We start from the raw sequence: 27,698 nt of genomic DNA, 5'->3' as shown, positions 1-27,698 counted from the left end.
AGGAATAAACATCCTCAGTTCATCTTTATCCTTTAACAAGCCATTTTTATTGATCAAAGAAATGTTACAAAATTAGTGCAACATTTTCAAACCACACAGGACCCCCATTATTATTGTAATAATCAGAGTAACAGTAACAGCCATAAAATAGAGCACCGACTAATGGTAATAAAAGTGAATTCGGACTATGATGTCATAATTACATCATGCCTTGACTTGAACACATCCATATATAAATATAAGCAAACAGAAAACAAAATAAAAACAGAACTAACATAACAGAGAACACAGACATTCCTGTTTAAAATTAAAATAACCCTTTTCCCACTTGCTCCTATCATCCCTTTAAATGCATCTTAAAGGACTAACTCCATGGCGTGTGGCCGCACGCTCTTCTGGATTTTACCCAAAGTGTCCTAGCCATGTCCTATCAGTCCAACTTCATGGTCTAGACAATGCCCACATCTGTAAAGATCCCAGCACCCTTTTCCCTCTACCTGGCCACAACCAATCAGAGTGGTCTCTTTCATGTCCTTTTCTTTCCTGGATACATGTTATAAGATCCAGCTCTTGGTCATGGCTGTCCCAATCACAGTGCATTTCAACTCTTCCTCACTCATTTAAACTCAGCGCACCTCCCTAGCTAGCTTGAGAAAGAAATACTTTTTCAAGCTAGCTGTGGTGCCCCTGGGAGCTTTCCTGCAATTCAACCTGCATTCTTTCATTCTTGTGTATCACCCCCAGGTTTTGTTTCCTGACTATCTGTGTCCACTGCCTACCCTGACCTCTGGCTTGTTCCTGGTTATCCTTGTAAGCAGCCTGCCCTGATTTCTGGCTTTTTTCTGATAAACCCTGTCTACACTGACCTCTGGACTGTAGTGCACACAGTCCAACAAATCAGTTGAGTTTTTCTGACTTGACCCAAAAAAGCGCCCTCTAATTTTTTTTCATTCATTCCTTTCATTTTAATCATTTTACTTCCATTAGAAAAAATACTTACAAGGTGTGCAGCGTATCCATTAAATATTTCTGGCTCTTTATTGTGACACAACAAAACCAAATTTTTTTGTATAATAATATATGCCTCATCTCTTTCTATAACATAATCATCAAATACAATTGTTTGTATAATGTGCAGCGAGTCTATTCAATATTTGCTAAGTTTGCTAACCCGATTCCGGTACTGAAAAGTTCACTTTAAAGTGGAGCTCAATTTTTGATGAGGAACAAAAAATCATCTTGGGTCAACTTTGAATGGGTATTTACTTTATCAAAATGAATGCTGAAAATGATTATTGCTGCAAAAAAAAAAGAGAGAGAATTGTCAGCATCCAGTTGCCTGGAAAGCTGTGCAAAGCTCCTGAGTTTATATTAGTCAAAATTAAGCCTATAATGTAAAGGATGCCTTTAAACTGGCCTTCACACAAGCAGGAAATCTCATTCATAGGTGTACAAAACAGACTGTAAGTGTTAACAGCGCTATATTTCTGGCAGGATCAACGGGTGCACTTATCAAGACGATATAACAAACGCTTACAATTGTATATTTAACAAACCAAAAGGGAGCAAATAAAATAAGTTCATGTTTAGGACTTACACACACTTTATTGATAAATGCAGTATGTATTGTGTACTTACTCCATACATAACACTGGAGAGTCTGAAAAACTTGACCTTGCATGTACTGTAAAATAATACACACTAAATATTCCACCAATCATGAAGTCACCCTCATACACATACTTCTTGTCAAAGACATATTGTCTGCTTGTGATAAAACACTGAGGTCCAGAACTTAGTTTCTGACACTGTGGTGATAATAACACACAGAGACATAACATCACCTGAAGAATAAGAGACTGACCATCCATCCCTTAGTTTTCTCACTGCCCCATTTTGATCATCCGAAACCACAAAGTCACAGATCTGCAAAAATTGATATACTACAACATAGATGTGCCCTGTGCATGGATCCTGAATCAATTCAATGATCTTATATAGAGTGAACCAAGCAGGCTAGAGACTGTGTGAACAACATATTTAACTGATGAATTATATTTAGCTTGTTGATTGGTTTTATATTGCTTTTAATATTTTGAGCAATCGTATTTAATGTTGCTAAAGTAAATCTGTCATGAGAAAACAGTGGAGGAAGTTACTTCTGACCTCCTTCTAAAAAATGTTAGTTTACTAACTGTTATGGTTTTGAGTAAATTATGAGTAGGGGTGAGATGTGGATTTGGATTTCCGAGTTTTTTCACCCAAAAATCCAGGATTCAAATTCAATTTGAAACTTAAAAGTGTGCTCCAATTTATGGTACCTTAAGTTTGCTGCAGACTCATTAACAGCTTGTGATAAGGCAATAACATATGAGAGCTAAATAACCTAGACACTAACTGTAAGATAAGGGGGCTGAGAACAACCATAGCATTGGGCTGATGGAGCTGGTGATAGTGACTGAACACGGAAAACTGTTTCAATAGGAATAGATTAGTGTGGATCATTTAGTGTCCTGTACTTGTGTTTTGTGTGTTGCACATGTCTTTGTGCACCTCCTAAGACAGAGCTGTTTGACAGATTGGTCTTGCAGAGTGCAGGAGATGGCTAGGTGATGCAAATGCAGGGATGGCTCCCTCATCAACTGAGACCTTCCGAGCACAGTGCCTGATGTAGGTGTCGCTTTTGCCTTGGCCTGTTTTTTTTTTTTTTTTTTGCGTGAGTGCAGTAGAATGACACTTCACGCTGAAACCACCAATTGTGGAAGGGAGGTCCACAGCCTTAGTGCTCTAAAAGTTAAAAAAAAAAAAACCCTCTACACCATTTAGGATTGAACTGCTTCTCATCCACAAGTGACCATATGTCTTTTTGAGTGACCTGAGACTGAATAGATTCCTCCCAATGTTGGAATCACCATTAAGATATTTGTATATTGCTATCATATTCCCTCCTAAGTGTCTTTTCTCCAAGGAGAATATGTTAAATGTTTGTAATCGTTCCTCATAACTGAGGTCCTCCAGTCCCCTTATTAGTTTCGTTGCCCTTCTCTGGACTCTTTCCTCTTGAACATCCCTCCTGAGGACTGAAGGCCAGAACTGGATGGCATACTCAAGATGGGGCTAAACCAGATTTTTGTAAAGGGGTAGAATTATAATTCTATCCCTTGAGTAAATACGCTTTTTAAGGCATGCTAATAAAAGCTCTTCCTCTTGGCACTGAGGGAATTAGAGAGTAAGGGCCTCTGTCTGGATATTCACCTGCTAGTGGGAGACCATACCAATGGAGATCTGAGCCCCGAGACTGGGAGTGAGGACACACAGGGGTAGTGCAGTACTGCCTACATCACAGCACCTGCACTGCTGCAGCACTGGAGGCCTTCAAGGAGACACAGAGGGCCCCCTTTCTAAAGTGAGAGGTCACTGCAGCATTCCAGGGACCGGTGAGAGGGCTATTCGCCCACTGCTGATACTTCTAGCATGGACTGAGCCACTAAGAGCAGGACACCAAGTGTACCCTAACCATACCGCAACCATATTGCAGTCTATACCGCACTTATTCCAAACCTAGACTGCACCTATACCAACCGTATGCTTCACCATACTGAATCTTTACTGTATCTGAGCCACATTTACCTTGCACATGTGCTGAGATTTTACCTTCCCTATACTGTACCTATACTGCATGCAGGTTAACTGGGACTTTCGGTATATACAAAGATGCTCTTAGGGGGCCCCAACAATAGCCAGCAGAAAAACATCTCAAAGTACTATCCCTCTCATAACAATTATTATGCAAGCCCTCTTTGTTTCCCTAAGGCTACATGTACATGGGACGTTTTAAAAAGTCCTTGGAACGCTGGAATTTTACAGCTATGTAAAGGACGTTTAAAACGTCTGTTGTGTCACGTTTGCAGCCGCGTTTAGCGGGTGTTTAGCGGGCGTTTGCGCTCAGATCCGTTTCTAGAGGTCAAAACATCATTCCCCTTTAAAATGGAAAAACGCAAGCCGCAACGCGGGTGATCGCCTACGGTCGCGTTTTGCGTTTGAAACGCCGGTAAACACACGTTCTGAACATCCTGAACGCAAACAGTTCTTGTTGGATCAGTGCAAAATAAATGACTCTGGATTCTCCAAAAAGTGCCAATCGTGCAGAGAAATGCGGATGACAGGGTCACATAAAGTGACCAGTGCTTCCAAAGTGACGCGGTAATGAAGTGTCACAGCAAAACGTGCACCCTCTTTGTGAGTGGGCGCTCACCTTAAAACATGCGAATATCCGATTAAGCAATAGTCAGATAGCGCTTAGTGGGATCTCCTTAGTACTCCCAGATAAGGATCCTTCACAAACATTGGCTCTTTCCACAAGCTCTCAGATGTATGCCATATGCAAGGAAAACAGCCTCTTTCCTTAGTACTAGGTAAGGATCCTCCGCAAACATCAATTTCTCCCACAAGTCATCAGATCACTATTCAGCGGGCGACACTACGATCCCGCTGAGTGAACTGCTAATTGTAAGTTCTCTGCATTTCCTTCATTTTATTCAAAAACTATCCAATGGTGAACCTTTTGCTTTTGTCTTGAGCATACCAGACCCACTGGATACCCAAGAGGGGGATGTAGCGGTACTGACCATACAGACCCACTGGATATCCAAGAGGGGGCTAATACGAACTGGACAGACACTTAGTATATACAGCCTGCGTCCCTGTGAAAAGGGGGATTCTGTGTGGTGAGTGAAATACCTAGTGGGGGGCCACGGGTAGATGCACTTGAAAACACCTGCATGGTATCTGGCTGACAAATCACCTGGAAAAATTGGACACCACACTGCTTGACTTAGATCACTAGAGACTTTTTTACCAATTACATCTGTTATTTGTATGCATTGTCACTTAGCCGGCACCATTTCACTTGGTATAACAGTATATACCATCCCCTGAAAATTAGGGATCACAGCAGCACGTTTTTATTTTTTATTTATATTCATTTTTTCATACAATTATTTCTTAATAAAAGTTGAATAATTTATGCAGCACAATCTTCCACGCATTGAGTGGACACGAGCACTAATAGTCCATGTTCTATATTTATCACATATAGTGTAAGTAAGTTTAATAGCACTTGCAACCAGCACTCAGCACTTTTATATGGTATAAAATTTGATTTGCAATATTGGTTGCCTCTGAAAGCATCCAGCACGCTGGCACTTTCCTCTATTTGAAGCACAGTGCACTTCATATATCATTTAATGTTTTATTGTTTTTATTCTATATGGATAACCAAGGTACATAATTGTACGCATAGGCATCCCAACACATATACATATTGTTTGTACTTAGTCAATTTATACATACTTCAGGTTTTTTAGTTTTTTGGGGTTTTTTTTGAGGTTTACAACCTCTTTAAGCCATTTTATTTAAAATATATAAGAAGTAACATTGATGAATTGTAAACAGGCACAAACGAGTATAAAACCAGCAGACTGTCAGCTCTTGAGAAAGGAACGCCGTGAGTGACGTCTAAGCAAGCGTGATGTCCTCAGTCACAGCCAATCCCAATGCGTTTCATCATCGGTGACGTCTCCCCAGCAAAAGGCCGAATGTCAGATGACAGAGCTGACAGTCTGCTGGTTTTTTACTTGTTTGTGCCCGTTTACAACTCATCAAAGTTACTTCTTATATATTTTAAATAAAAGGACTTAAATGTTAGCAGGCTTCCTTATACTTATTCATTTTGTTTACTCCCGATCCATTTGGAGCGACCTTTAATCTTGTCTCGGGATTTTATTGGATGCCTGCAGCTTGTGTACACAGGTGTGCATGGTCGTTATATACTGAAGCCTTAGATGGCTTATGGCTCCCAGTTTGGAGACAGCTCCCATATAGGTGACAGGAGGTCTCAACCAGAGGTCAGAGGTGCCCCAGCCAGGAGTCAAGAGACAGGAGGTATCAATCAGGGTCAGAGGTGCCCCAGCCCTCTAACAGGAGATAGGAGACATGAGGTCTTGTCCCAGAAGAGCAGCGGTGAGGTGGACAAGGGAGCCAGGTGGCTTAGCCTTTTCAGTTGACTGTTCATATTGATGTGGAAGAACCCCTATGTAGTCAACTGATGTCTATGTGAACTTTATGTTTTGTTTAATAAAAGTGGGCCAGTAAGCCCTTAAACAGAATTTCTGGATTGAACGGAACTCACGGGAACGCATCTACAACATGAGTGTAATTAATTTTTATTATTATTATTATACAGGATTTATATAGTGCCAACAGTTTGCGCAGCGCTTTACAATGTGGGGGAAGACAATACAGTTACAGTACAATTCAATACAGGAGGAATCAGAGGGCCCTGCTCGTTCGAGCTTACAATCTAGAAGGGAGGGTCAAGTGAAACAAAAGGCAATAACCGTGGGGGATGGGCTGATGGAGAAAATGGAGGTATATTTGTTAAGTGTGGGTAGGATAGGCTTCTCTGAAAAGGAGGGTTTTCAGAGATCACCTAAAAGCTAATAGAGTAGGAGATAATCGTACAGATAAGGGTAAGGAGTTCCATAGGATTGGAGAGGCTCTGGTAAAGTATACCTACGTTGGTTTGCGCAGGAGCGGCTGTCTGCCGCAGTATAACTGCGCGGGCGGTTGGCAACAGGTTAAAATAAATCAACGAGGTGAACAGTGACGGCTGGTGAAGTTTAAAAATGGTGGGGTGCAAGACCCCGCCCTTGCATTTTGACCCCTCACATTTTTCAGAAGCCCCACCTCTTATAGACTCCACCCATTTTGTCCCCTGTATTTTGCTTGCGTGAACAAATTCTCCCAATATATCACATATTAAGGGGTCCATCAGTACTAGTATATTCCATAATAGGGAACAGGGGCCCTATTATGGGATATACCGTGAGAGACACCCTATTATGGGATACACTGACTGAGAGTGGCACAAACCCCACAGTACAGACCCCCCCAGCACAAACCCCACACAAACCCCTCAAGCACAAACCCCACAGTACAGGCCCCCTAGCACTAATCCCACAGTACAGGCCCCCTAGCACAAACCCCACAGTACAGGCCCCCTAGCACAAACCCCACAGTACAGGCCCCCTAGCACTAATCCCACAGTACAGGCCCCCTAGAACAAACCCCACAGTACAGGCCCCTAGCACTAATCCCACAGTACAGATCCCCTAGCACTAATCCAACAGTACAGACCCCCTAGCACTAATCCCACAGTACAGGCCCTCTAGCACTAATCCCACAGTACAGGCCCCCTAGCACTAATCCCACAGTACAGACCCCCTAGCACTAATCCAACAGTACAGACCCCCTAGCACTAATCCAACAGTACAGGCCCCCTAGCACAAACCCCACAGTACAGGCCCCCTAGCACAAACCCCACAGTACAGGCCCCCTAGCACAAACCCTAAAGTACAGGCCCCCTACCACAAACCCCACAGTACAGTACATACGTGGTGCCCCCAATGCAGAGATCAGCGTGCATGCCCCCTTCATAGCACCAGAACAACTGTCTGACAGGACAGTGTGCGGGCCGGGCCCCCCCCCCCCCCCCGAGGCATCATTCACTTACCGTTACCAGGCAGCCTTCAGGTAGACCCCCCCCCCCCCCATGGCCACCACTAATTCCGGCGACCTGGATTTTTTTTTACTTTTTTTTAATCTTTTTTTTTCTTTCTTCTTTTTTTTTTTGGAGGGGGGGGGGGGGCGCCCTCTATGCACAGGCCACCACTGGAGGTGAATATGGTTCAGGAGGGCAGTTTTTTCAATATGAAACCAAAATCAAGAACACAGGGACATGGCCTCAAACTAACTGAAGGAAATTTAAAAACTAATCTTAGAAAGTATTATTTTACTGAAAGGGTAGTTGATGCAGCAGAGGTAGTAAGCCAGTCAACAGTAAATGGCTTCAAGCATGCTTGGGACAAACAGAACTATACTATACTATACTATACTACAGTATCTCACAAAAGTGAGAACACCCCTCACATTTTTGTAAATATTTTATTATATCTTTTCATGTGAGTACACCCCTAAGTGAAAATGTCCAAATTGGGCCTAAGGTGTCAATATTTTGTATGGTCACTATTATTTTCCAGCACTGCCTTAACACTCTTGGGCATGGAGTTCACCAGAGCTTCAGAGGTTACCATTGGAGTCCTTTTCCACTCCTCAACCTTCCATTTGTGGATGCCCCACAGATGTTCAATAGAGTTTTGGTCTGGAGACATCCTTGGCTAGTCCACTACCTTTACCCTCAGCTTCTTTAGCAAGGCAGTGGTCGTCTTGGAGGTGTTTTTGGGGTCATTATCCAAAGTGAGGGGATCGTGCTCTGCTTCAGTATGTCACAGTACATGTTGGCATTCATGGTTCCCTCAATGAACAGTAGCTCCCCAGTGCCAGCAGCACTCATGCAGCCCCAGACATGACCATGCTTGACTGTAGGCCAGACACACTTGTCTTTGTACTCCCCACCTGGTTGCCATAACACACGCTTGACACCATCTGAACAAAATAAGTGTATCTTGGTCTTATCAGACCACAGGACATGGTTCCAGAAATCCATGTCCTTAGTCTGTTTGTCTTTAGCAAATTGTTTGCCGGCTTTCTTGTGCATCAACTTTGGAAGAGGCTTCCTTCTGGGATGACAGCCATTCAGACCAATTTGATGCAGTGTGCGGCATATGGTCTGAGCACTGACAGGCTGACCCCCCACCCCTTCAACCTCTGCAGCAATGGTCTCATAGGTCTCATAGGTCTATTTCGCAAAGACAACCTCTGGATATGACGCTGAGCACGTGCCCTCAACTTCTTTGGTCGACCATGATGAGGCCTGTTCTGAGTGGAACCTGTCCTGGTTAACCACTGTATGGTCTTGGCCACCGTGCTGCAGCTCAGTTTCAGGATCCTGGCAAACTTCTTATAGCCTAGGCCATCTTTATGTAGAGCAACAATTATTTTTTTCTAGATCCTCAGAGAGTCCTTTGCCATGAGGTGCCTGCCATGTTGAACTTCCAGTGACCAGTATGAGAGAGTGAGAGCTATAACACCACATTTAACACACCTGCTCCCCATTCCCACCTGAGACCTTGTAACACTAACAAGTCACATGACACCGGGGAGGGAAATGGCTAACTGAGCTGAATTTGGACGTATTGTAACGAATTTGGTGTACTCACTTTTGCTGCCAGCAGTTTAGACATTAATGGATGTGTGTTGAGGTATTTTGAGGGGACAACACATTTATACTGTAAAGGCCCGTACACACGTACCGATCGTCGGCATACAAACGTCGGTGGACGAAGGATCTGCCGATTGTACGCGTGTTAGTATGGTGCCTCCGACAGATGTCTGCGCACAATCCGCGGACAAAAGTCTTTCTTGCAAACATGAAAATATTTGTATGCCGACACCAGAACGGACGATTGTTCGCCTGTCAGTACACAATTCTGCCGACACACAGCTACAAATCCCAACACGCATGATCAAACCAAATGAGTTCCCGGAAGAATTTTCTCTAGTAAACTCAACATTTTATTCAGAAAGAACTTTCGGCTCGCGGAAGTCCAAGAAATAGGTGAAATGCGGAGCACATGCTCATCTTGATAAATGTGAGAAGAAGGAAGATGCTGCTCATAATGCCATACTTTTCTAATAAAAAGGCATGTGTTCTGTTATGATGAAGATAATGTTTGTCTATTCTATCTGTTCTATCAAATTTTAGAATTAAATAATTTGAACTCTTCACCATTATTTTTGTATTTTCACACCAAAGATCTAACTATTGATATGACCCTTTATTCTTGTATGAATTAATGTCTAAAACATATTTTTCAGGTTATGCACAATATTAAACATGTTAACAAATTCAGATAGGCCATTTTTTATTTTCAATTTTCTTTATTTTTTGGATCTCAGCAAAAAAAAAACAAAGCAAACATCAATACTTTCCGTATAATAAACTAAACATAAAAAAGTTCCATTTGGACAAAATTAAACTAGAAACTGGCAAACAGGGGTAAAATAAATAATAGGGGGTTACACAAATTAAAGTTGCTGGTAACTGTAATCAGGTTGCCATGAGGGCAGGTTTGGATCCTGCTGGCCATATTGCCACTGGCCATGTGGCATTTGGCGAGGTGGTGGGTGTTGTGGAGGTGGAGGTGGAGGTGGAGGGCACGGGTGCTCCTGGCATGCGTGGCTGTGCTCAGTAAGTATGCCGTTTTCAGCGTTTTGCAGCACATCCAGAATAATTTTTCTGGCATACTGACACTGCCTGAGGTCCACCTTATCCAGGATTTTGGCAGTCATATTCCCGAAGGACTCATTGGCCTCCGGTTTCCGACGTAGGGCTATGGTGGCCTCCTGGATAAACTCGTCGGTGATGTCATCCACGTGCTTCCTCTTTTGCCTCCGTTTGGCAGGAGGAGGTGGTGGTGGAAAGAGTTCCGCAGGCTCCTCAGGCTCCACAGGCTCCCCAGGCTCCTGGCTGCAACCTGGCTCCTCCTCAGTGACACTTCCCTGTTGATGAAATGAACAATTGATTAGAATGTTATAGTGTATATAAAAATGCATGTTTGTTATATTATTGTGAACAAATAGCAGACTTTACATACAGTGGCATATCTAGGGTCTCCAGTGCCCTTGTTGAGGAGCTGTATTTGGCAACAACCCCCCCCCCCCCAAGATCAATGTAAAACTGTAACCCACCCCCCCAAAAAAAAATTAAAGGGCATTAAAAGTTTCTAATTTGCCCCTTGTTTGCCCAGTGTAGAGCTCTCTAGTGGGCAATCATTGTCTCAGGTGTGAAAAAGAAAGAGAGGGTTGAGAGCTAGAGAGAGGGAGAGAAAGAGGGGGTGTGAGAGAGAGAGGAGGGGGTTGCAGAGAGAGAGGGGCCTGAACTTGCAGAGGACTTGATGTAGGGCATTGAGGGTGAAGCAGTGCAGGGAAACAGGAATAAGGAAGCCACCTGCCTTGCTGACCCAGAGTGAGAGACCAGAGACATGGAAGCAAGGATGGATGGATCATTTGCAGGAGCTGTTAGTTTTGTATTAAAAAAGGTTGAGCCAGAGGAATGCTGAGGCTACAGCAGTGTTTCTTAGGACCAGAGGTGTGCTGGGGATGCAGCAGTGTTTGTAAGACCAGAGGTGTGCTGGGGATGCAGTGAGAGGCAGTCTCAGTCTCCTGGTCTTTTGGCTCAGCTGCTCTCAATGTTTTACACCTGCATGAAGCAGCTCTCAATGTTTTACACCTGCATGAAGCAGCTCTCAATGTTTTACACCTGCATGAAGCAGCTCTCAATGTTTTACACCTGCATGAAGCTGCTCTCAATGTTTTACACCTGCATGAATCCGCCTGCAAACTGGGGGTTCTGGGGTGTGCAGGCTGAGTGGATTGTTAAAATAAACAATAAAACAATGCCAATGTTTTTGTGACCCACCCCCCTTGGCCTGCGCCCCTGGCGGTTGCCTGTCATGCCAACCCCTTGCTATGCCCGTTTACATAAAGGGTCAATTATGGTTTAGCTTATAATTTTGTTACATGATTACATTTTAGCAGACAATATATTGTGAAATGCCATACCTGAGTAAAACTCTCCTCCAGGAAATCCTCATCCTGGCTTGGATCTACCGACACTGAGCCCTCTGCCGAAGTAGAAGGCAGTGTAGAAATTGACGGCCTGGATTCCATGGTGTCTGCCAGGAACCGCATGTTATCATAGTACCACAGCCGTGGTACATATACATTCCGTGCCCCTGCTCCAGACTGGGTGGAATCTTCTATTTTTTTTAACTCCCGCCTGTAGGCAGTGCGAATACTGTTTATTTTTTTGCGGATATAATCAAAATTTGCCCCAGGACAGACGGGCTTGTAGAAGGCCACCAAATGTTCCATGGCCTGTTTTCTGAGTTTTCGATTTTTATAATCTGCGGACTTGACTTGCCACAAACAGGGCAGTTGCCTGAACTCATCAATAAAACTGATGAGAAAGTTGTGGGTGGTGAAATTGTCCACCATATTGCAGGACAGTATATGCCTGCAAGACACAAAACAACACAAAACATATTAAAATAGCATGTATTTTGGCACATAATAAAGATATTCCTAATAAAAGCTGTATAGGGCCCAAAACACACACTTTCTATTAAAAGAGTCGTACCTTTGTTTGTGTGGAAAAGTCGTGATTCGCCGCTCGATCGTGCTCCAACTCTCGATATGTCCGCTAGCGAATCGTCGGCCGAACGATCTGGCGTCCTTTAAATACAGCGCAGGCGTCAACTCCTCCTCCAGTGGCGGGCTTGTGCAGGGGTGTGTACGTGCCGAAGATCAGGCCTACATGCGACACTCACACCTGAGGCAGTGGAATAATCATTGTTTAATTAGGAACCATGTCTCAACAATCTGGGAGCTCAATTAGTGGGGGCCGAAGTGATTGGGCCACCCGAAAATCAAGGGCTACACCCATGTCAAAGCCAGAAATGGTGGAGATGGTCTCCATTTTAGAAAAAATGGATTACGATGGAAAGTTGGCAAATTACGATCGGCCCAATGCCAGGAAAGATGGCATCATGGACAAGGTGGTGGCCTGTTTGGTCAAAAAATTCGGTGTCGAGCGATCGAAAGATCAGATTCGGAAACGGTGGTCTGACCTCAAACACCGTGAGCAGGATCAGCTTTCCCAAATCCATCGGATTTTGAAAAAAAGTAAGTTTTATTTTTTTTTTTTTTTTTAATCATGCAATATGTTTTTTATAATTTGGTGTATGTTGTATTAACATGTCTAGATTATAATGTCTATGTAAAAAGTTAGATTACTCATTTTAGTTGTCATGTCGTGATTTGATCGATCTATTGTTGATGTTTTAGTATATGACATTAAAAGTCAGGAAGCCATAGTTAAAAATATATGTATTGTGTTGCAACGAACGTTCTTTCCTGCACGAATCTTCTCAGCAAACATTCCTATTAATCACAGATTATTATTCAAACCTTTAAATAGGAGAAAAACGTAAACTCCGTGCCAAACAATGGGAAAGGAGGAGGAGAGGTTTGGCAGCTCCATCGGCAGTTGTGGAAGAAGAGGAGGACATGGGCCCAGATGGTGGCACAGATTCCACTAAAGGTAATTGGTTCCTATGCACTGTCAAACATTAATGTACCATATTTTTCGTAGATAACCATGTACATGTCTTCATATTTGTTACTAAAAGAGCTATCAAGCAGGGCACCATGTCCTAACAAATGTACCTCTTGTGACTTTTATGATATGGCCAATGTTTTGTATTATGTAGATGAAGACATTATGCCTGAGGTGATTCTGGTGGAGCCTACAAGTGACCAGACACCAGAACAACAAGAAGGTTGGTAGTCACAGATTTTTGTGTAGTGGGATCATAGAAATATGTGTATTTGCAATGATTGTTTAACCTTATATTCTTGTATTCCCTTACAAATTTACATTGCAGATGTTGCGTCATGCCAGGATGTGGCATCCCCAGCCAGGTCTGAACCAATATCTCCTGGCAACTTGCCAAGCAGCATGGAAGCCACTTCAGAAACTGTGGAGGAACCAGGACCAAGTGTCCAAGAGCCAATTGTGTGCCCACGTAGGTTTTTTCAGAATGATTTTTATCAGTGTTATTTTTAGCCTCCAATTTACAACACTAGTTCCCTATGGGAGCCTCTTTATTTGAATGGAAGTCGCACCGTAAGTCGGATCAGGATGCTCTGACTTGCGGGGCCACTTGCGTTGTGAAGATTTTTGAGGGGGAACTACACCCAAAAATTGAACAACCCACCGTGGGTGTCCCCCCAAGTTCACAACCAGGCCTTTTGTGTGTGGTATTGAGTTTGAGGGTATGCCCACAACAAAAAGACAGCGTGGGTTACCCCCAAAACCCCTACCAGACCCTTATACAAGCATGCAGCTTGTCAGGCCAGGAAAGAGAACGAGCAAGCGGACCAAACACCCCCTGGACCACAGCAGGACACATGCCCTCAACATGGGGGGGTTTTGTTGCTTTGGGCCAGGGGGCCTCTGCACCGCACACCCAAAAGCACCTTACTCCCATGTAGAGGAGGACAAGAGCCTCATCCCCACAACCCTGTCTGGTGGTTTTGGGGGGTCATGCGGCCAGGGGGTTCCTAGGACTTTGGAAGCAACCTTTAACAAAGGGTGGCCCCCAGATCCCAGACCCCAATCACTATGTGAATGGGTATGGGGTACATAGTACCCCTACACATTAACCACATAAATGGAAGTGTATGTGAATAACGACAGGAGACGTTTATGAAATGTTCTTAAAGATCTTCATCCGGTCTTCTCCACTCTGCTCTTTGGATCTTCTCCTCTCCACTCTTCTGCTGTCCAATCTTCTGCTCTTATGTTGTCTGCTCTTTTGCCCTAGGCTCTTCTTCTTCCTCCTGTCCTCCTCCAATGCTGTTGCCGTGCATTCTGCCCGTCTCTGGTCTCTGCATCTTAATATATATACATTACAACCATGCCCTCACAATGACGTCATCATGCGTTCACACCCCTAATGAATATATAGTAAGCTCAGGAGACCGGCAGAATCATCAGCAACAGCATCGGAGGAGGACAGGAGGAAGAAGAAGAGCCTAGGGCAAAAGAGCATAAGAACAGGGTAGGTATTAACTCGAGAGGAATTTAAGATTACCTGGACACCAAATGTTTCTCTATTATTATGACCTCATGTAGGTGATTTACATTGACTCATTTTTTTTTAATTTTTACAGACCATGTTTTACATAGTTGCACATTAGCCAAATTGACCCGTGAGGCTCTCCAATGCTGCGCAGACCTGGAACAAATAAAGGAGACTGCAACGGCATTACAAATCAAAATGCGCAATTTTGTGGACATGATTGGCAAATTTTAAGCCACAATTTTACTAGGTTTTTAATGTTTGTATTGGGATGTTCCTGATGTTACAATTTTTTTAGAATGTTTTAGGGCATTTTAATTACACTCAGATGTTAAAGAGTGTACCCAAGTTTGGGAAAAGCACTTTACAACACCCTAACCCTAACCCTAACCCTAACCCTAACCCTAACCCTAACCCTGTGACTGTTTGATACTAAAACGTTTTTACATTCAACAATGTGTGTTCAATTCTTTATTAGACTTTAGTTGGGGGGTCGAGGTCTAAAGCTGTGTAAAGAAGCACTAAATGTATGATGGCTGTCCTATTCCCATATTTACATGTTAATGAAAGCATTTTGGTCACTGCCATATGCGAGTTGCTGGAGGTGTCAATGAAATGTTAAAGATACCCCCAGTTTTAACGCATATCACAGTGCGATCTGACATTTCACACAGGATCGGATCACACAAGTTTGAACGATTGTGCGATCCTATCCTGATGTGGCTGAATAAATGCATCATGTGCGACTTTTGTGCGAGTGCAGTGCGAATTGAGCCATACAAACTGTATAGCTGATTTTCGCATGAACATCTGATCGCATGTAATAAAGGAGCAGTGCGCTACGATATTACATGCCATCAGATGTGCAGTGTGAATTGAGACATACACTTTGTATGGCTACATTCGCACTGAACACGCATACAAGTCGCACATGACCCTTTATTTCTGATGTATCTGGATTGGATCGCACAGTGCTTAACACTTGTGGAATACAATCCTGTGCAAAAAGTAAGTGGCGGGTCACCCTTATGCAATGCTGGAAGGCTGCAAAGTCGCAGACTTCCCGCATCGCATAAGTGTGACTCAACACTCAAGGTACTAGCAGTCCTAGGATTCAATATGGCATTGATATTGCCAGTAGCAATCAGTGTAGGGAGATCAGTGTAATCTATAGTGTATTGCTTGTTCGTTGCTCTAGTTCACTTTCCATTACCTATATATATAACACTTTGAGATGAACAATGATCAAGTTTCACATAACACTGACATATCCTAACATTGGTGGGCAGTGAGAAGGATGTCATAAATGAACACAACATAACAGGTGTAGGTACTTTGTTAATACCCTAATGTATTATATGAAATATATAGTATGGGCAACTTCTGGACAATGAACACCAATGTAAGGTGACATTAGATGAACCTTGGGTGTGACCTAGTTCTCAATGTGACAGGGTTTGTGTACATTTTGTGGGGTGCAGAAGGCCCTTGTATTTACACCACTGGCTAAAAAATAACACATGGCCATCATCACTTTGGATCAGCTGGTGAGAGACTACAGTCAAGAAACACACTGATGAATGTATTAACCCTTCCAAAGTCACACATATATAACACATGATTAACCCAAATAATTGTGTTTGGCATATGTGCCCAAATGATTATAATCCACAATACAGAATCATTGCAATTTTTGTTTAATGTGTTGAAAAATAATATATCTCTGACATTTATCTTGTGTGTCCAATCTTTAACAAGATTAATGGGTGTGTGACAGTGATTGCTGCCAGGACACAGCTCCTCTCCCCACGAAATAGTCCAGATATTCCTGGCGGATCTGACGGGCCCTGTGTGATGCCAATGCTGACCGTCCAACTTCCATTGACGTCATGGACTCCACTTGGTTAGAAGGTTGGGCCTCTCCACTTGTACCTGGCATAGCAGGGTCAGTATCCAGTTGCTGCAAGACATAATTTTGTGCATTCCTGCGTAGGAAGTTGTGCAAAATGCAGCAACACAAGACCACATTATCCACTTTGTACAGTGCCAGGTTTATGGACGTCAGGAATATCCGGAACCGGTTGGCCATTATCCCGAAGGCATTCTCCACAACTCTGCGAGCTCTGGACAACCGGTAGTTGTAAATCCTTTGGTCTGGGGTGAGGTTCCTCTGAGGGTAGGGCTTCATGAGATGCTCCCCAAGCGCAAAAGCCTCATCTGCGATAAACACAAAGCTCATACCCTCAACAGTTTGCTCCCTGGATGGCAGGTTCAGAGTGCCGTTCTTTAGACGACGAGCGAACTCCGTCTGATCAATAACTCCCCCATCCGAATTGCGGCCATTTTTGCCAATATCCAAAAAAATAAACTCATAGTTTGCATTAACTATGGCTAGCATGACTATACTAAAAAAACCTTTATAATTATAATAAAATGTGCCGGAATTCGGAGGGGGGACAATGCGGACGTGCTTCCCATCAATAGCACCCCCACAATTGGGAAAATTCCACTTCTCCAGAAATTGATCAGAAATCTCCAGCCATTGCTCTGCGTTTGAAGGAAACTGTGGGGAAAAAAAAAAAAAAAAAAAAAAAAAATAAAATTAGTGCTTGAGCACATCACATTATTAATTACACACACAGTTGTCTGTTAAATGCTTATGCAACTTGCTAAAAAAATATACAACAGGAAGGCAAAGGTTTGGATATGGGGATGTAACATCTACATACATTTCTTTTCAACCTCCTATTGTTCTTATATTGTAAAGGGCCATACACACTAGAAGATTCTCTGAAGACTTTTTCGTGCAGATTTAACTTTTCTATGTAGTGCAAGGGCCTACCAGATTGCATAGGATTTGAAAGTGTTTGTTGGACCTCATATTATTTGGTTTTGGTAAATCGGAAGGATAAATTGTTCTGACAATCTTCTAGTGTGTATGGCCCATTATACTCACCAGCTAGAGCTGAGATTTACAAACTACGGCCCTCCAGCTGTTGCAGAACTACACATCCCATGAGGCCTTGTAATTCTCTGACATTCACAGACATGACTAGGCATGATGGAAATTGAAGTTCGTGAACAACTGGTGGGCCATAGTTTGAAGACCTCTGAACTTGAGCTTTGGTATATGCTGACTTTGAGATTTAGCATGTGGGTGGGGGGATGGGTAAGTAAAACTGGGCATTTATACATCAATTAGGGCTTGTGGTCAGTGAAGGTTTTAACATCATTACATAAACATACAGAATCATAGGTGGGAATGGATTGACTGATGTATTTTAGATAAATCATTAACTAGGTACTAAAACATTGGCCAAGGAATAATTGTTTGAGGGAAAGCAATAAAATGACCCAAATTCAAAATACTGTTAACAGGCAATGCGTTTAGGGACACATAGGAGAGAATGGTGGGGTGGTTAGTGGGTAATTTTACAAATGGTTAAAGATAATCTACATCTTTACTACTATGTGCATGCGGACAGAGGGTAGTTTACAAATAATGGCCTGTGTCAATTGCTGTACATCCAAAAACATCATAATTCGGGTGAAACTAGTAATACATGTAATGTAATGTAAAAAATCAAACATACCTTGATATAGTCCTTCTGCAAGACCTTGATGATGGCAGAGCAGGTCTCAGGGATGATGACTCCAAGAGCTTGGGGGGAGATGCCTGTGGTGAACTTCAGATCCTGCAGGCTTCTCCCTGTTGCAAGATACCTCAACGTCGCAATTAACCTTTGCTCAGGAGTAATTGCAAGCCGCATACAAGTATCCTGCTTCAGAATATAGGGGGACACCAGGGCAAGAAGACGGTAAAAGATGGGATCCGTCATCCTCAAATAATTCCTGAAGTCATCAGGATTATTTTCCTGGAGCTCCCTCAGCAAGGACATATGAGAAAATTGATCACGGTTAAGCAACCAATTTTTCGTCCAGGAGGTCCGCTTCTTCTTCCTATTGCTCGTACGTCGTCTCAGAGCCAAAACTCCAACACTAACGACAGCAACGGACGAATTCACGGTCGCCATAATAAATTCTCGAACGATGTCTCGGAAAATAGCGAAATGTCGTCAACCAAACAAATGCTACCGAAATCAGCGCGAGATGCCCAGAAGGGTCACGGCCAAACACTCACTTCCTCTTTTGTAGCGGCGAACGTGCGTGGAACGTAGTGACGTCATTTTCTGTCGGAAGACAAATGTCCTGGGCAAGTTTGGAGCACTTTTCAACAGACAAACAACAAACACACCAGCCGCGAACATTTGTAGGACGTTCCGTCGGCCGACGATCGGTACGTGTGTACGGGGCTTTATACAAGCTGTACACACACTACTTTACATTGTAGCAAAGTGTAATTTCTATGAGCGTTGCTTGAGGTATTCTCCGACTCTGTCCCCGTCTACGTCCTACATGTTACTTCACTGTCACATGACTTTTTTAGGGGATCTCCTGAAGAAGTCACGTGACAGTGATATAAGGCGTAGGGTGTAGACAGCGACAGAATCGGAGAATACCAGAAGCGATGCTCGTGCCTATATGGATGTAGTGCCTGTTAGCCACCTCCGGTTGCTTTTAACCAAAACTGTGAGTTTCATTTACTACACTATGAGAGTATCCTTATGTACCCCCATTTATGAACATATGAGAGATGAGTGATCCATACGATCCCTGAGAACAGCAGCCAGGAATAGATCTGGTATATTGTTGGAAACCTACGAGCTGAGGACATCTAATGGTGAAAAAAGAGTATAGTCTTCCTAAAGAATATACTTATACTACATGCCTGTATCAAGCTGTTTTGAGGTGAGAGGCTAGAGAGCACAGTGGTGCAAGTTGCTTACACTGGTGAAGGGAGGCACTTTGTTATCCATCAAGAATTGTTTTCATCGATGGATATACTGACACATTTGTATTGATGATTTAGTTTTTTTGCACATTTGCACTTTATATATGTGAATGGATATATGTATAATCATTTTTATCAATTTAATACATTTTACACTATATTTTGGAGTTTCTTTGCACAGTGCACTTTATGGATGGTTTACATAATTGCACCTAATGAGATGATGAACACGATTTGTTACAACATTGTATATATGCATTTATGATTATTTCATTTTTAAATGGAGCACTTGACACTTTTTTAGGAATTTCTGCACTTTCTAGTTTAACCACTTAAGCCCCCGAGGATTTGGCTGCTAAAAGACCAGGGGGTATTTTGCGATTCGGCACTGCGTGACTTTAACGGACAATTGCGCGGTCGCGCAACGCTGTACCTAAACCAATTTGACGTCCTTTTTTTCCCACAAACAGAGCTTTCTTTTGGCGGTATTTGATCACCTGTGTGATTTTTTGATCACGCGCTATAAACAAAAAAGAGCGTCAATTTTGCAAAAATAACAATAATTTTCACATTTTTTTATATGAAATTCCCCAAAAAAAGTAAAAATCAAAATTTTTTAACATTTTTGGCCAATTTGTTTTATGCTACATATGTTTGGTAAAAAAAATGGCAAAAAAGCGTATTTTGATTGGTTTGCGCAAAAGTTATCGCGTTTACTAACAAAGGGAAAGATTTTTGTCATTTTTGTTGTTTTTTTTTTTACGTGTAATGGCGGCGATCTGCGATTTTTTTGCGGTACTGCGACATTGGGGCGGACAGATCGGACCCTTGACTGACATTTTTGACACTTTTGGGGTTACCAGTGACATTTCTACAGTAATCAGTGCTATACATATGCACTGTTACTGTAAAATTACACTGGCAGTGAAGGGGTTATCTTTATTTGAGAGGGAGGGGCTGTGTGTGTCCCTAGGGGCGTGATTCTAACTGTGATTGGCTGTGGCTTGAGCTGTAGGAACACTGATCAATGGTCCTACATAGTAGAACCGTATGATCAGTGTTTCTACACAGGGGAGAATGACAGGCAGCTTGTTTACACAAGCTGCCTGCCTTTCTCCCTCTCCCCCGACGATCACTGAGTGACCGGTGGACATTACCCATACTAGGCAGAATGCCAACGAGGATCCCTCGTGGCAAAAAGGCCCAAAAAGAACCCTTAGAGAGGCTGCCTTCATGACTGAACCTTTACTCAAAACTGGACATGAAAGAGATCCCATCTGGAGCCGCAAACTGTCAAAGGATTCTAAAGGTCCTGGTTCTGGAAAACTTCCTGCTGAGGATGTAGCCCTTGGAGAGAATGACTTCATGGCTCAATCCTTACTCCAATTGGACTGGAGGTGATCCCACCTTGAGCTGTAAATCACCAAAGGATCCTTCCTAGCCTAAAGCTTTAATCTTGGCTGATAGCCCATAGAGTACATGTCTTCATAGCTCAGTCTTCACCCAAGCTGGACTGAAAGGAGATCTCATCTGGAGCTGGCAGGGAATTCCAGAGCAAGTAATAAATCCAAAACTAGAGAGTCTTGGCTCACCTTCGAGTCTCAGATGCAGCCCCCCCCATGAAAGTATTGGCTGAGTAAGGGATAGTCTACCCATGAGACATCAAATATGACAGGAACTGCAGAGATCTGCCCTCTAAAAGAGCTTTAGGAGCAGTTGAAGTTCAGAATGCACTTGGCCAGAGGACTGAAGCAAAAGAGAACGAAGCAGTCCAAACTAAACAAGCTCTTTTCAAATCCTTTCTTAGGATTTATAGATATTAGCTTAGAGAAACAAAAGCCAAGCCTGATCAGCCTCTTCCTGCCAGGATGATAAACCTAAAGAGATAAACAAGGGTAAAGGTAAAGTATTGCACTCTGCGACATTAGATCTCACCCAGGAGAAAGGACTTCAATTTGATGACCCTGTATCAAAGGCAGGAACCAAGGCCTGTTTGGCCAATGGAGAATTACTGAAATAATTGCCACAGTCTTTAGCAACAAACTGTATATGGATCAGACTGGGGGGGAAAGCACATGGCTTGTGTGACCTTCCCTTATCTGTCACAGCATTGTTGCGCCAAATTTATTTTCTCACTTCTCACATAGCATTGCTATGGTTCAGTGGCTGCATCTCTGTTAATTCATTCTTAGTATATTTTTTTACAACTAGTACACAAACTTCCTAGACGCTGGTTCCTTTACTATTTTACAAGCTGAAAAATGCCAGTAAGCAACCTCTCCCCCAAAAGTGAACCTCTTTGCTGACCACTTGGTTGAGGACTCTATTTCTCTCTTCAGTTCTTTTTGCACTCCTAGCCAGAACTGCAAGAGCAAACCTCCTTGGAGTTAGACACTGACTCTTGAACTGCAGTCTTCTTTCATTCAGCAGACATTTACTCTGAGGCAGGAGGCCAGGCTAAATGCAGCTCTTAGCTATCCAATGAAGCTAGTCCTTGAAGGAGGTTGCTTAGCCTCTTACAATGTAGACAAGATTGTCCCCTTTGTAGAATTATTCCCAGCTCTTCACAATTAAATGAAGCTAGCTCTTGAAAGGGACAGTTTAAAATCTCGCAATCAAGACCAGATTGTCCCACGTGTCGGAATTATTCTTTAGGATAGAATTATTATTCTTCATCCCAACTTCCACTACATTGGAAGAGAGGCAAGGTTTATGGCAGGTTCTTACGCTGCAACTGCAGGCAGATATACCCATACAAGTGAGCTTCTAGCTTAAACATCATAGGGGAAAAAGGGGAAAAAGGCAATGTACTCCTTTGGAAGTGCTAAAATACTTGCATCGCAGGTACCTGTGCCATTTTAGGCATCCTAACTGCCTTACAAAAGAGATGTACAAAAACCTACTTATAGATCATCCTCATTCATTTTAGGAATCGTTTGAAGAGGGTTAAATTGGCCAGTTTACTGGTCCTGCAAGAAAAAAGCATTTCATTGTCAGAGTAGGGAATCCTTGTACAGGGAGAGTTGTAACAGACTCCTTTAGAGTGTCTTGACTACCCTTGGCAACCTGTTGGTCACTGTCATCATCGTGGATGTCTGAACAAAACAGCACAATTCATATAGGGTTTTGCAAGGGAAGGGGAACCAAGGCCCAGTTTATGGTGTGCATAATATATGCAGATCTGGAGAAGCTTAATAGCAAATGTCCATATTTCTGTACACCAGCTTTAGGAGGCCTGCAGGGGGTGACAATCCAGTAACAGTATCAGTAATGAAGACACTGCCCCCCTCCAGCTTTATCTGCATAAAGCAACTGCAGCATAGAGGGAATAGGCTGCGGCTGCACAAGGACCTGTTGCAGAAATAAATAAATCCCTGCAAGTCTAAAGGAGAACTCCACATTGTTAAGAAAAAAGTAATATCATAACATGTACAATTGCTACTCAAGCCATGTACTAATTTATTACTAATTTATTAAATAATTCAAATTCAAACTGCAGCTGCTGAAGTTTCCAAAGAGACAATGTAACAGTTGTTACTGTTTGCTAGATGAGGGGAAAAAAACCCCTAAGGGGTTAACTACTGCTAAAGGAATACTGAAACTGCCTTTCCTCACCTTTATTAAACAGAGCCTCCAACACAGAAAGAAAAACCACAATGTAAATGACTGACCCCTATTCATTTAAAAAAAAAAAACGTATATGACGAAAAACTACACAAACACAGTTTTGACAAGTATTTTAATAAAAAGAAGAAAAAAGTCCCACAATGCACATCCGACTTCAATCAAATCATCCAGCATAAATGTATGTCCATACATATATGGACATAACCATATCTGATCAATGATGTCCCCTGGGAGACCCTGTCCCCTTATACTGTATATAAAAGCCGCCATTCACTGGACCTGTGTTTCAGTGGGAGGCAAGTGAATGGATTAGACCAGTCTTTTTCAACCAGGGTGCCTTGAGGGTTTCTTCAGGGGTGCCTTGATAAAGTGCCTAAAAATTGTATACAAGCCAGTGGGTGGATTAAGCCTAACTTTTAGTTACAAAAAGTCACAGGTATTTATTATGCATCATTATGACCCTCTAGCCACCGGCATTCTAACAACCAATGACGTCATCAGTTGATGAGGATAAGGAGTATGTCGTTCACCTACACAGCATCCTTGTTTGACCCTTCCTTGCCCCTTTCCGTCAGCACTGGGGTTACATTAGCTGAGTGATGGAGAGAAACGAATGCCTCGTACACACGCAACGATTATCGGCCGACCGATCGTCCGACTTTTGTCCAAGTTGTGTTTTGTTGGTTGGAATGTGCCTAGACTGCACATGAATTTTCTCAGCCAACAAAAATCTACTTCAGAAGTGATGTCATGTGCTGTTTTACTTTCCGTGTGTTTTTTCTTCTCTGAACATGCCCAGTCTTGCTCATCAGATTTTTGTCTGCCGAAATCTGTACTGACTGACGGAAAATCGGCCGTTGTGTTGACGGCCAACAAAAATTTTATAGCCTGCACACCAGATTTTTTTCAGCCAAAAAGTCGGAGTCGGTTGTCGAAAGCATTATACTAACAAGCCGAAAATCGGCCGATCGGACGTTGGCCGAAAATTCACGGCCAACTATCGACGCATGTGTAAGGGGCATAAGAGAGAAGAGAAACATTGGAATACTAGGCAGTGCCAGTGTGCAAAAGTGTATTTGCTTTGGAAAAAAAAAAAATCACCACTAACATTAGGTGTCCTATGTGTGGGGATGTTGCTGCATTATGTAAAACTATTAGAATCATTTTTTACATCTTAAAATGGGGTGCCTCGAAGTTCCCTCATAATTTTTTTGGGTGCCTTGAGATTGTCCTTAACTTTAAAGGGTGCCTTGACTTAAAAGAGGTTAAGAAACACTGGACTAGATGGCTGACCCCTGCTCATCTCAACCAGCCAACCTATCAGTCAACATGAGAAGTTATGCAACTTCTGCTACTCTTTGAGTATTCCACCCTTTTTCCCATGTTCCTCAATAAATGATCTAAATGACATCTAAGGTTTTACCTTTTCAAGCCCTAAGTAATACTATTTTGGGAGAAGGTTGTCTTAATTTGGGGACCTACTTGGGCATACAAGGCCCTACAAAATGGGCTCAATCTCAAGTTACCAAACAAGTGCATGGAACAAAAAGTTTGCCTTGACTTCCACTTTAAGGATTTAGGAGTAGTTACAACCTCTGTATAATCTTTTACTTACACCAAGACTTATTGAATGTTATTTTTGCTTTACAGAAATTCAGTGATCGAATTTGGATTTCACTTTCCAGCTTTCCAAGATTAACAAGTTTTGACAGAAAAAAAAAAAAAATTTATTAGGGATACATTACTCACAGAAAAAGCCATCTAAATATAATATTTACACAATCGCTTGTTGATCTCCCAGACTATATAAGGTCACTTGATCTGTATTACACTCATACATCTTGCAGGCTGCACCATAGAAGTGTACAATGCTGTACTGTGACTCCTTCTATGAAGCAGATTATATGGGTAGCATTATTATCTAAAGATGTATGGTAACCCTTTTCTCTGCATAGCATTTGCTTGTCTCTGTGTAATACTGCTGGGACAGGGTCAGAAATTAGGCTCTGGACCACAATGTTTTATCAGGAAGATAAGGCATCTATTCAATGCAAAATATTTCCAGGACGGAGACTTTATTATTGGAGGAATATTCACTGTAAATGTTGCTGCACTTCGTTCCTACAAACACCTCCGACCTGTATTGATTTGCAGCCAGTAAGTAGTGGTAGATGGGCCTCTTCAGAGCTGCTCTGTTGATGATATGCTCATTTAACTTCTGGTTAACAGCATTCATTTTTTTTGTGATTTACAATGGAGAAATGTGTGTTCTGCAAAGGGATACAGGCAGGGGCGTAACTACAGGGGTTGCAATTGCAACCAGGCCCCAATGCTCCAGGGGGCCTGTGCGGCTTCCCTGTACACCTGGATAGGAGAGGCGGCGGGGGCAGCATGTAGAGAAATCACTGTCCTCCTTTTTCCTCCTGTACCTGCAGGAGGAAAAGGGAGGAGATTGGTTCCTCCGTATGCTGCCCCGCCACTCGTCCTATCCAGTTCACTTGTGTTCTGCTGTCTCTGGGCCCCTGTGTGCTCCCCTGGCCCCCCCTCTACTGTGAGCCCCCCACACCCACTGTGCTCCCTTCCCTCCCCTGCTGGCTGCTGCTGGGGATGTGTCACAATAGAGAACCAGGAAAGGGTTGGTAAATATGTAATTTACCAGCTCCTTCCTTTTCTGAATGGACAGTCATAGTCCGTGACATTGTAAAAAAATAAGACAAAATGATAAAAAATAATACAATTAAAATACCAAAAAATAAAAACTACTGACACCAGTGGGTGAACTTCCAGGGTCGCAAAGGTCACACTTGCGACCGTGCCCTGGCATTCCACCACCATGGGGAGGCCCCAAGATGGCAGGAAGGGGGCCCACTGCAGAACTTGTGAAAGGGTTCCGCTGCAGCACAGTAATAAAGGGCCCCACAACAAGAGTAAAGGGCCCCAGGATCAGTGGAAAGAGCCACAGGCTTGAAAGGAAGGGCCCCGGTCAGGGGTCCGGGGGGCCCTTATGGTTTCTTGCACTGGGGCCCTGAAGGTTCTAGTTACGCCTCTGAATACAGGGTTTCTCAATCAGGGTTCCATGGAACCCTACGATTCATCCAGAGGTTGCTAGGGGTTCCTTAAGTAGTGAGCAATTTCTGACCTCAGTCAAGTTCCCACTGACAACATTAATCTTTTTAGCTATCTGTAAGAAGGTCATTCTTCCCAATGACAGTTTAATTTAAACAGTTTACGTTACAGACAAGGGTTTAGTTTGCACACATTTGCAAATACAGATTGCAAAAAAAAATGTATCTGCAGTCCTTATTATACATTTTGAGAACTCCATAATTGCAGCACATTATTATTATTATTAAGGATTTCTATAGCGCCAGCAATTTACGCAGCGCTTTACAATAATAGAGGGAGACAGTGCATATACAATACAATACAATAAAATACAAGAGGATTTAGAGGGCCCTGCTCAGAAGAGCTTACAATCTAATGGGCACATATATAATAATGGATAGATTGAAGGCAAGTATGCCTGAAAGGAACCCACCCATCCTTAAAATCCTTCCCACTGGCAATCACACTAATTTACCATGAGTTGTAGATATTTTTTGACAGAGGTTCCCTGAGACCGGTGTAACACCCCATTAGGCTACTTGTGGTTAAAATTTAGTTTTTGGCCTCCCTGTAGTTAGGTAGAGCATCAATTGTTTATTCAGGTCTGCTCTGGGCTGTCCTGGTTTGGATTCAGTTACTTCCCCCTGTATCCCAGTGACTTGGGACATAGTGGGTGTCCCAGCTACTGTTTGGCTGGGGGACCTCTGTTTCCTAAGGATCCAGGACTAAGGCAGTTGGAGTAGAGAAGCTGACTGATACTGCATGTTGCTACACAGTATACAGGACACAGTGAGTACCAGCCTTCTGAACCTAGAGATTTTATTTGGCCTCTTTTGTAAGATTTGCTTTACTACTTGCACACTCACGTAGGAATTCCTGTTTAGTACCTTTTTCCCTACGCTTTAAAGGGGGAGCCTTCACCCTGAAGTATTAGTTCAGTATCAATTTCCCTTATTACAAGTTTTGAAGTTACTGGAGTATCCCTAGACTCACCCTCACCCTATCCAAGTTCATATTCAAAAATAAAATAAAAAAACAAAAAGACCTGCACAGCCTGCTCTCTGACTCTTATGATTGGGAAAATCTAATACCAAAAAATAGTACAATAAAATTCCTGGTTGAACTAAATGGACTTTTGTCTTTTTTCAACCAGACTAACTATGTATTTAAAGCGGAGTTCCACTCAAAAGTGGAACTTCCGCTTTAAGTGGTCCAGACCCCCTGACATGCCACATTTGGCATGTCATTTTTACCTAGTTTTTAAAAGTTACCTGATCCCACTTCTGCTTGGGCTGCCTAGGTGGCTCGGCCGGAAGTTCTCCTCTCCCCCTCTCTCCCTGCAATCTTCTGGGACACGTCACAGGTCCCAGAAGATTGCCTGGCCAGTCACAACGTGCGGCGGACTCGCGCATGCGCAGTGTGCACCCGGCTGTTTAGCCGCAAGCTGT

The sequence above is a fragment of the Pelophylax lessonae genome (genome assembly GCF_965119305.1).
Source record: "Pelophylax lessonae genome assembly, chromosome: 1".
In the NCBI taxonomy this organism is placed as follows: domain Eukaryota; kingdom Metazoa; phylum Chordata; class Amphibia; order Anura; family Ranidae; genus Pelophylax; species Pelophylax lessonae.
Note: the sequence above shows the minus strand (reverse complement) of the source record.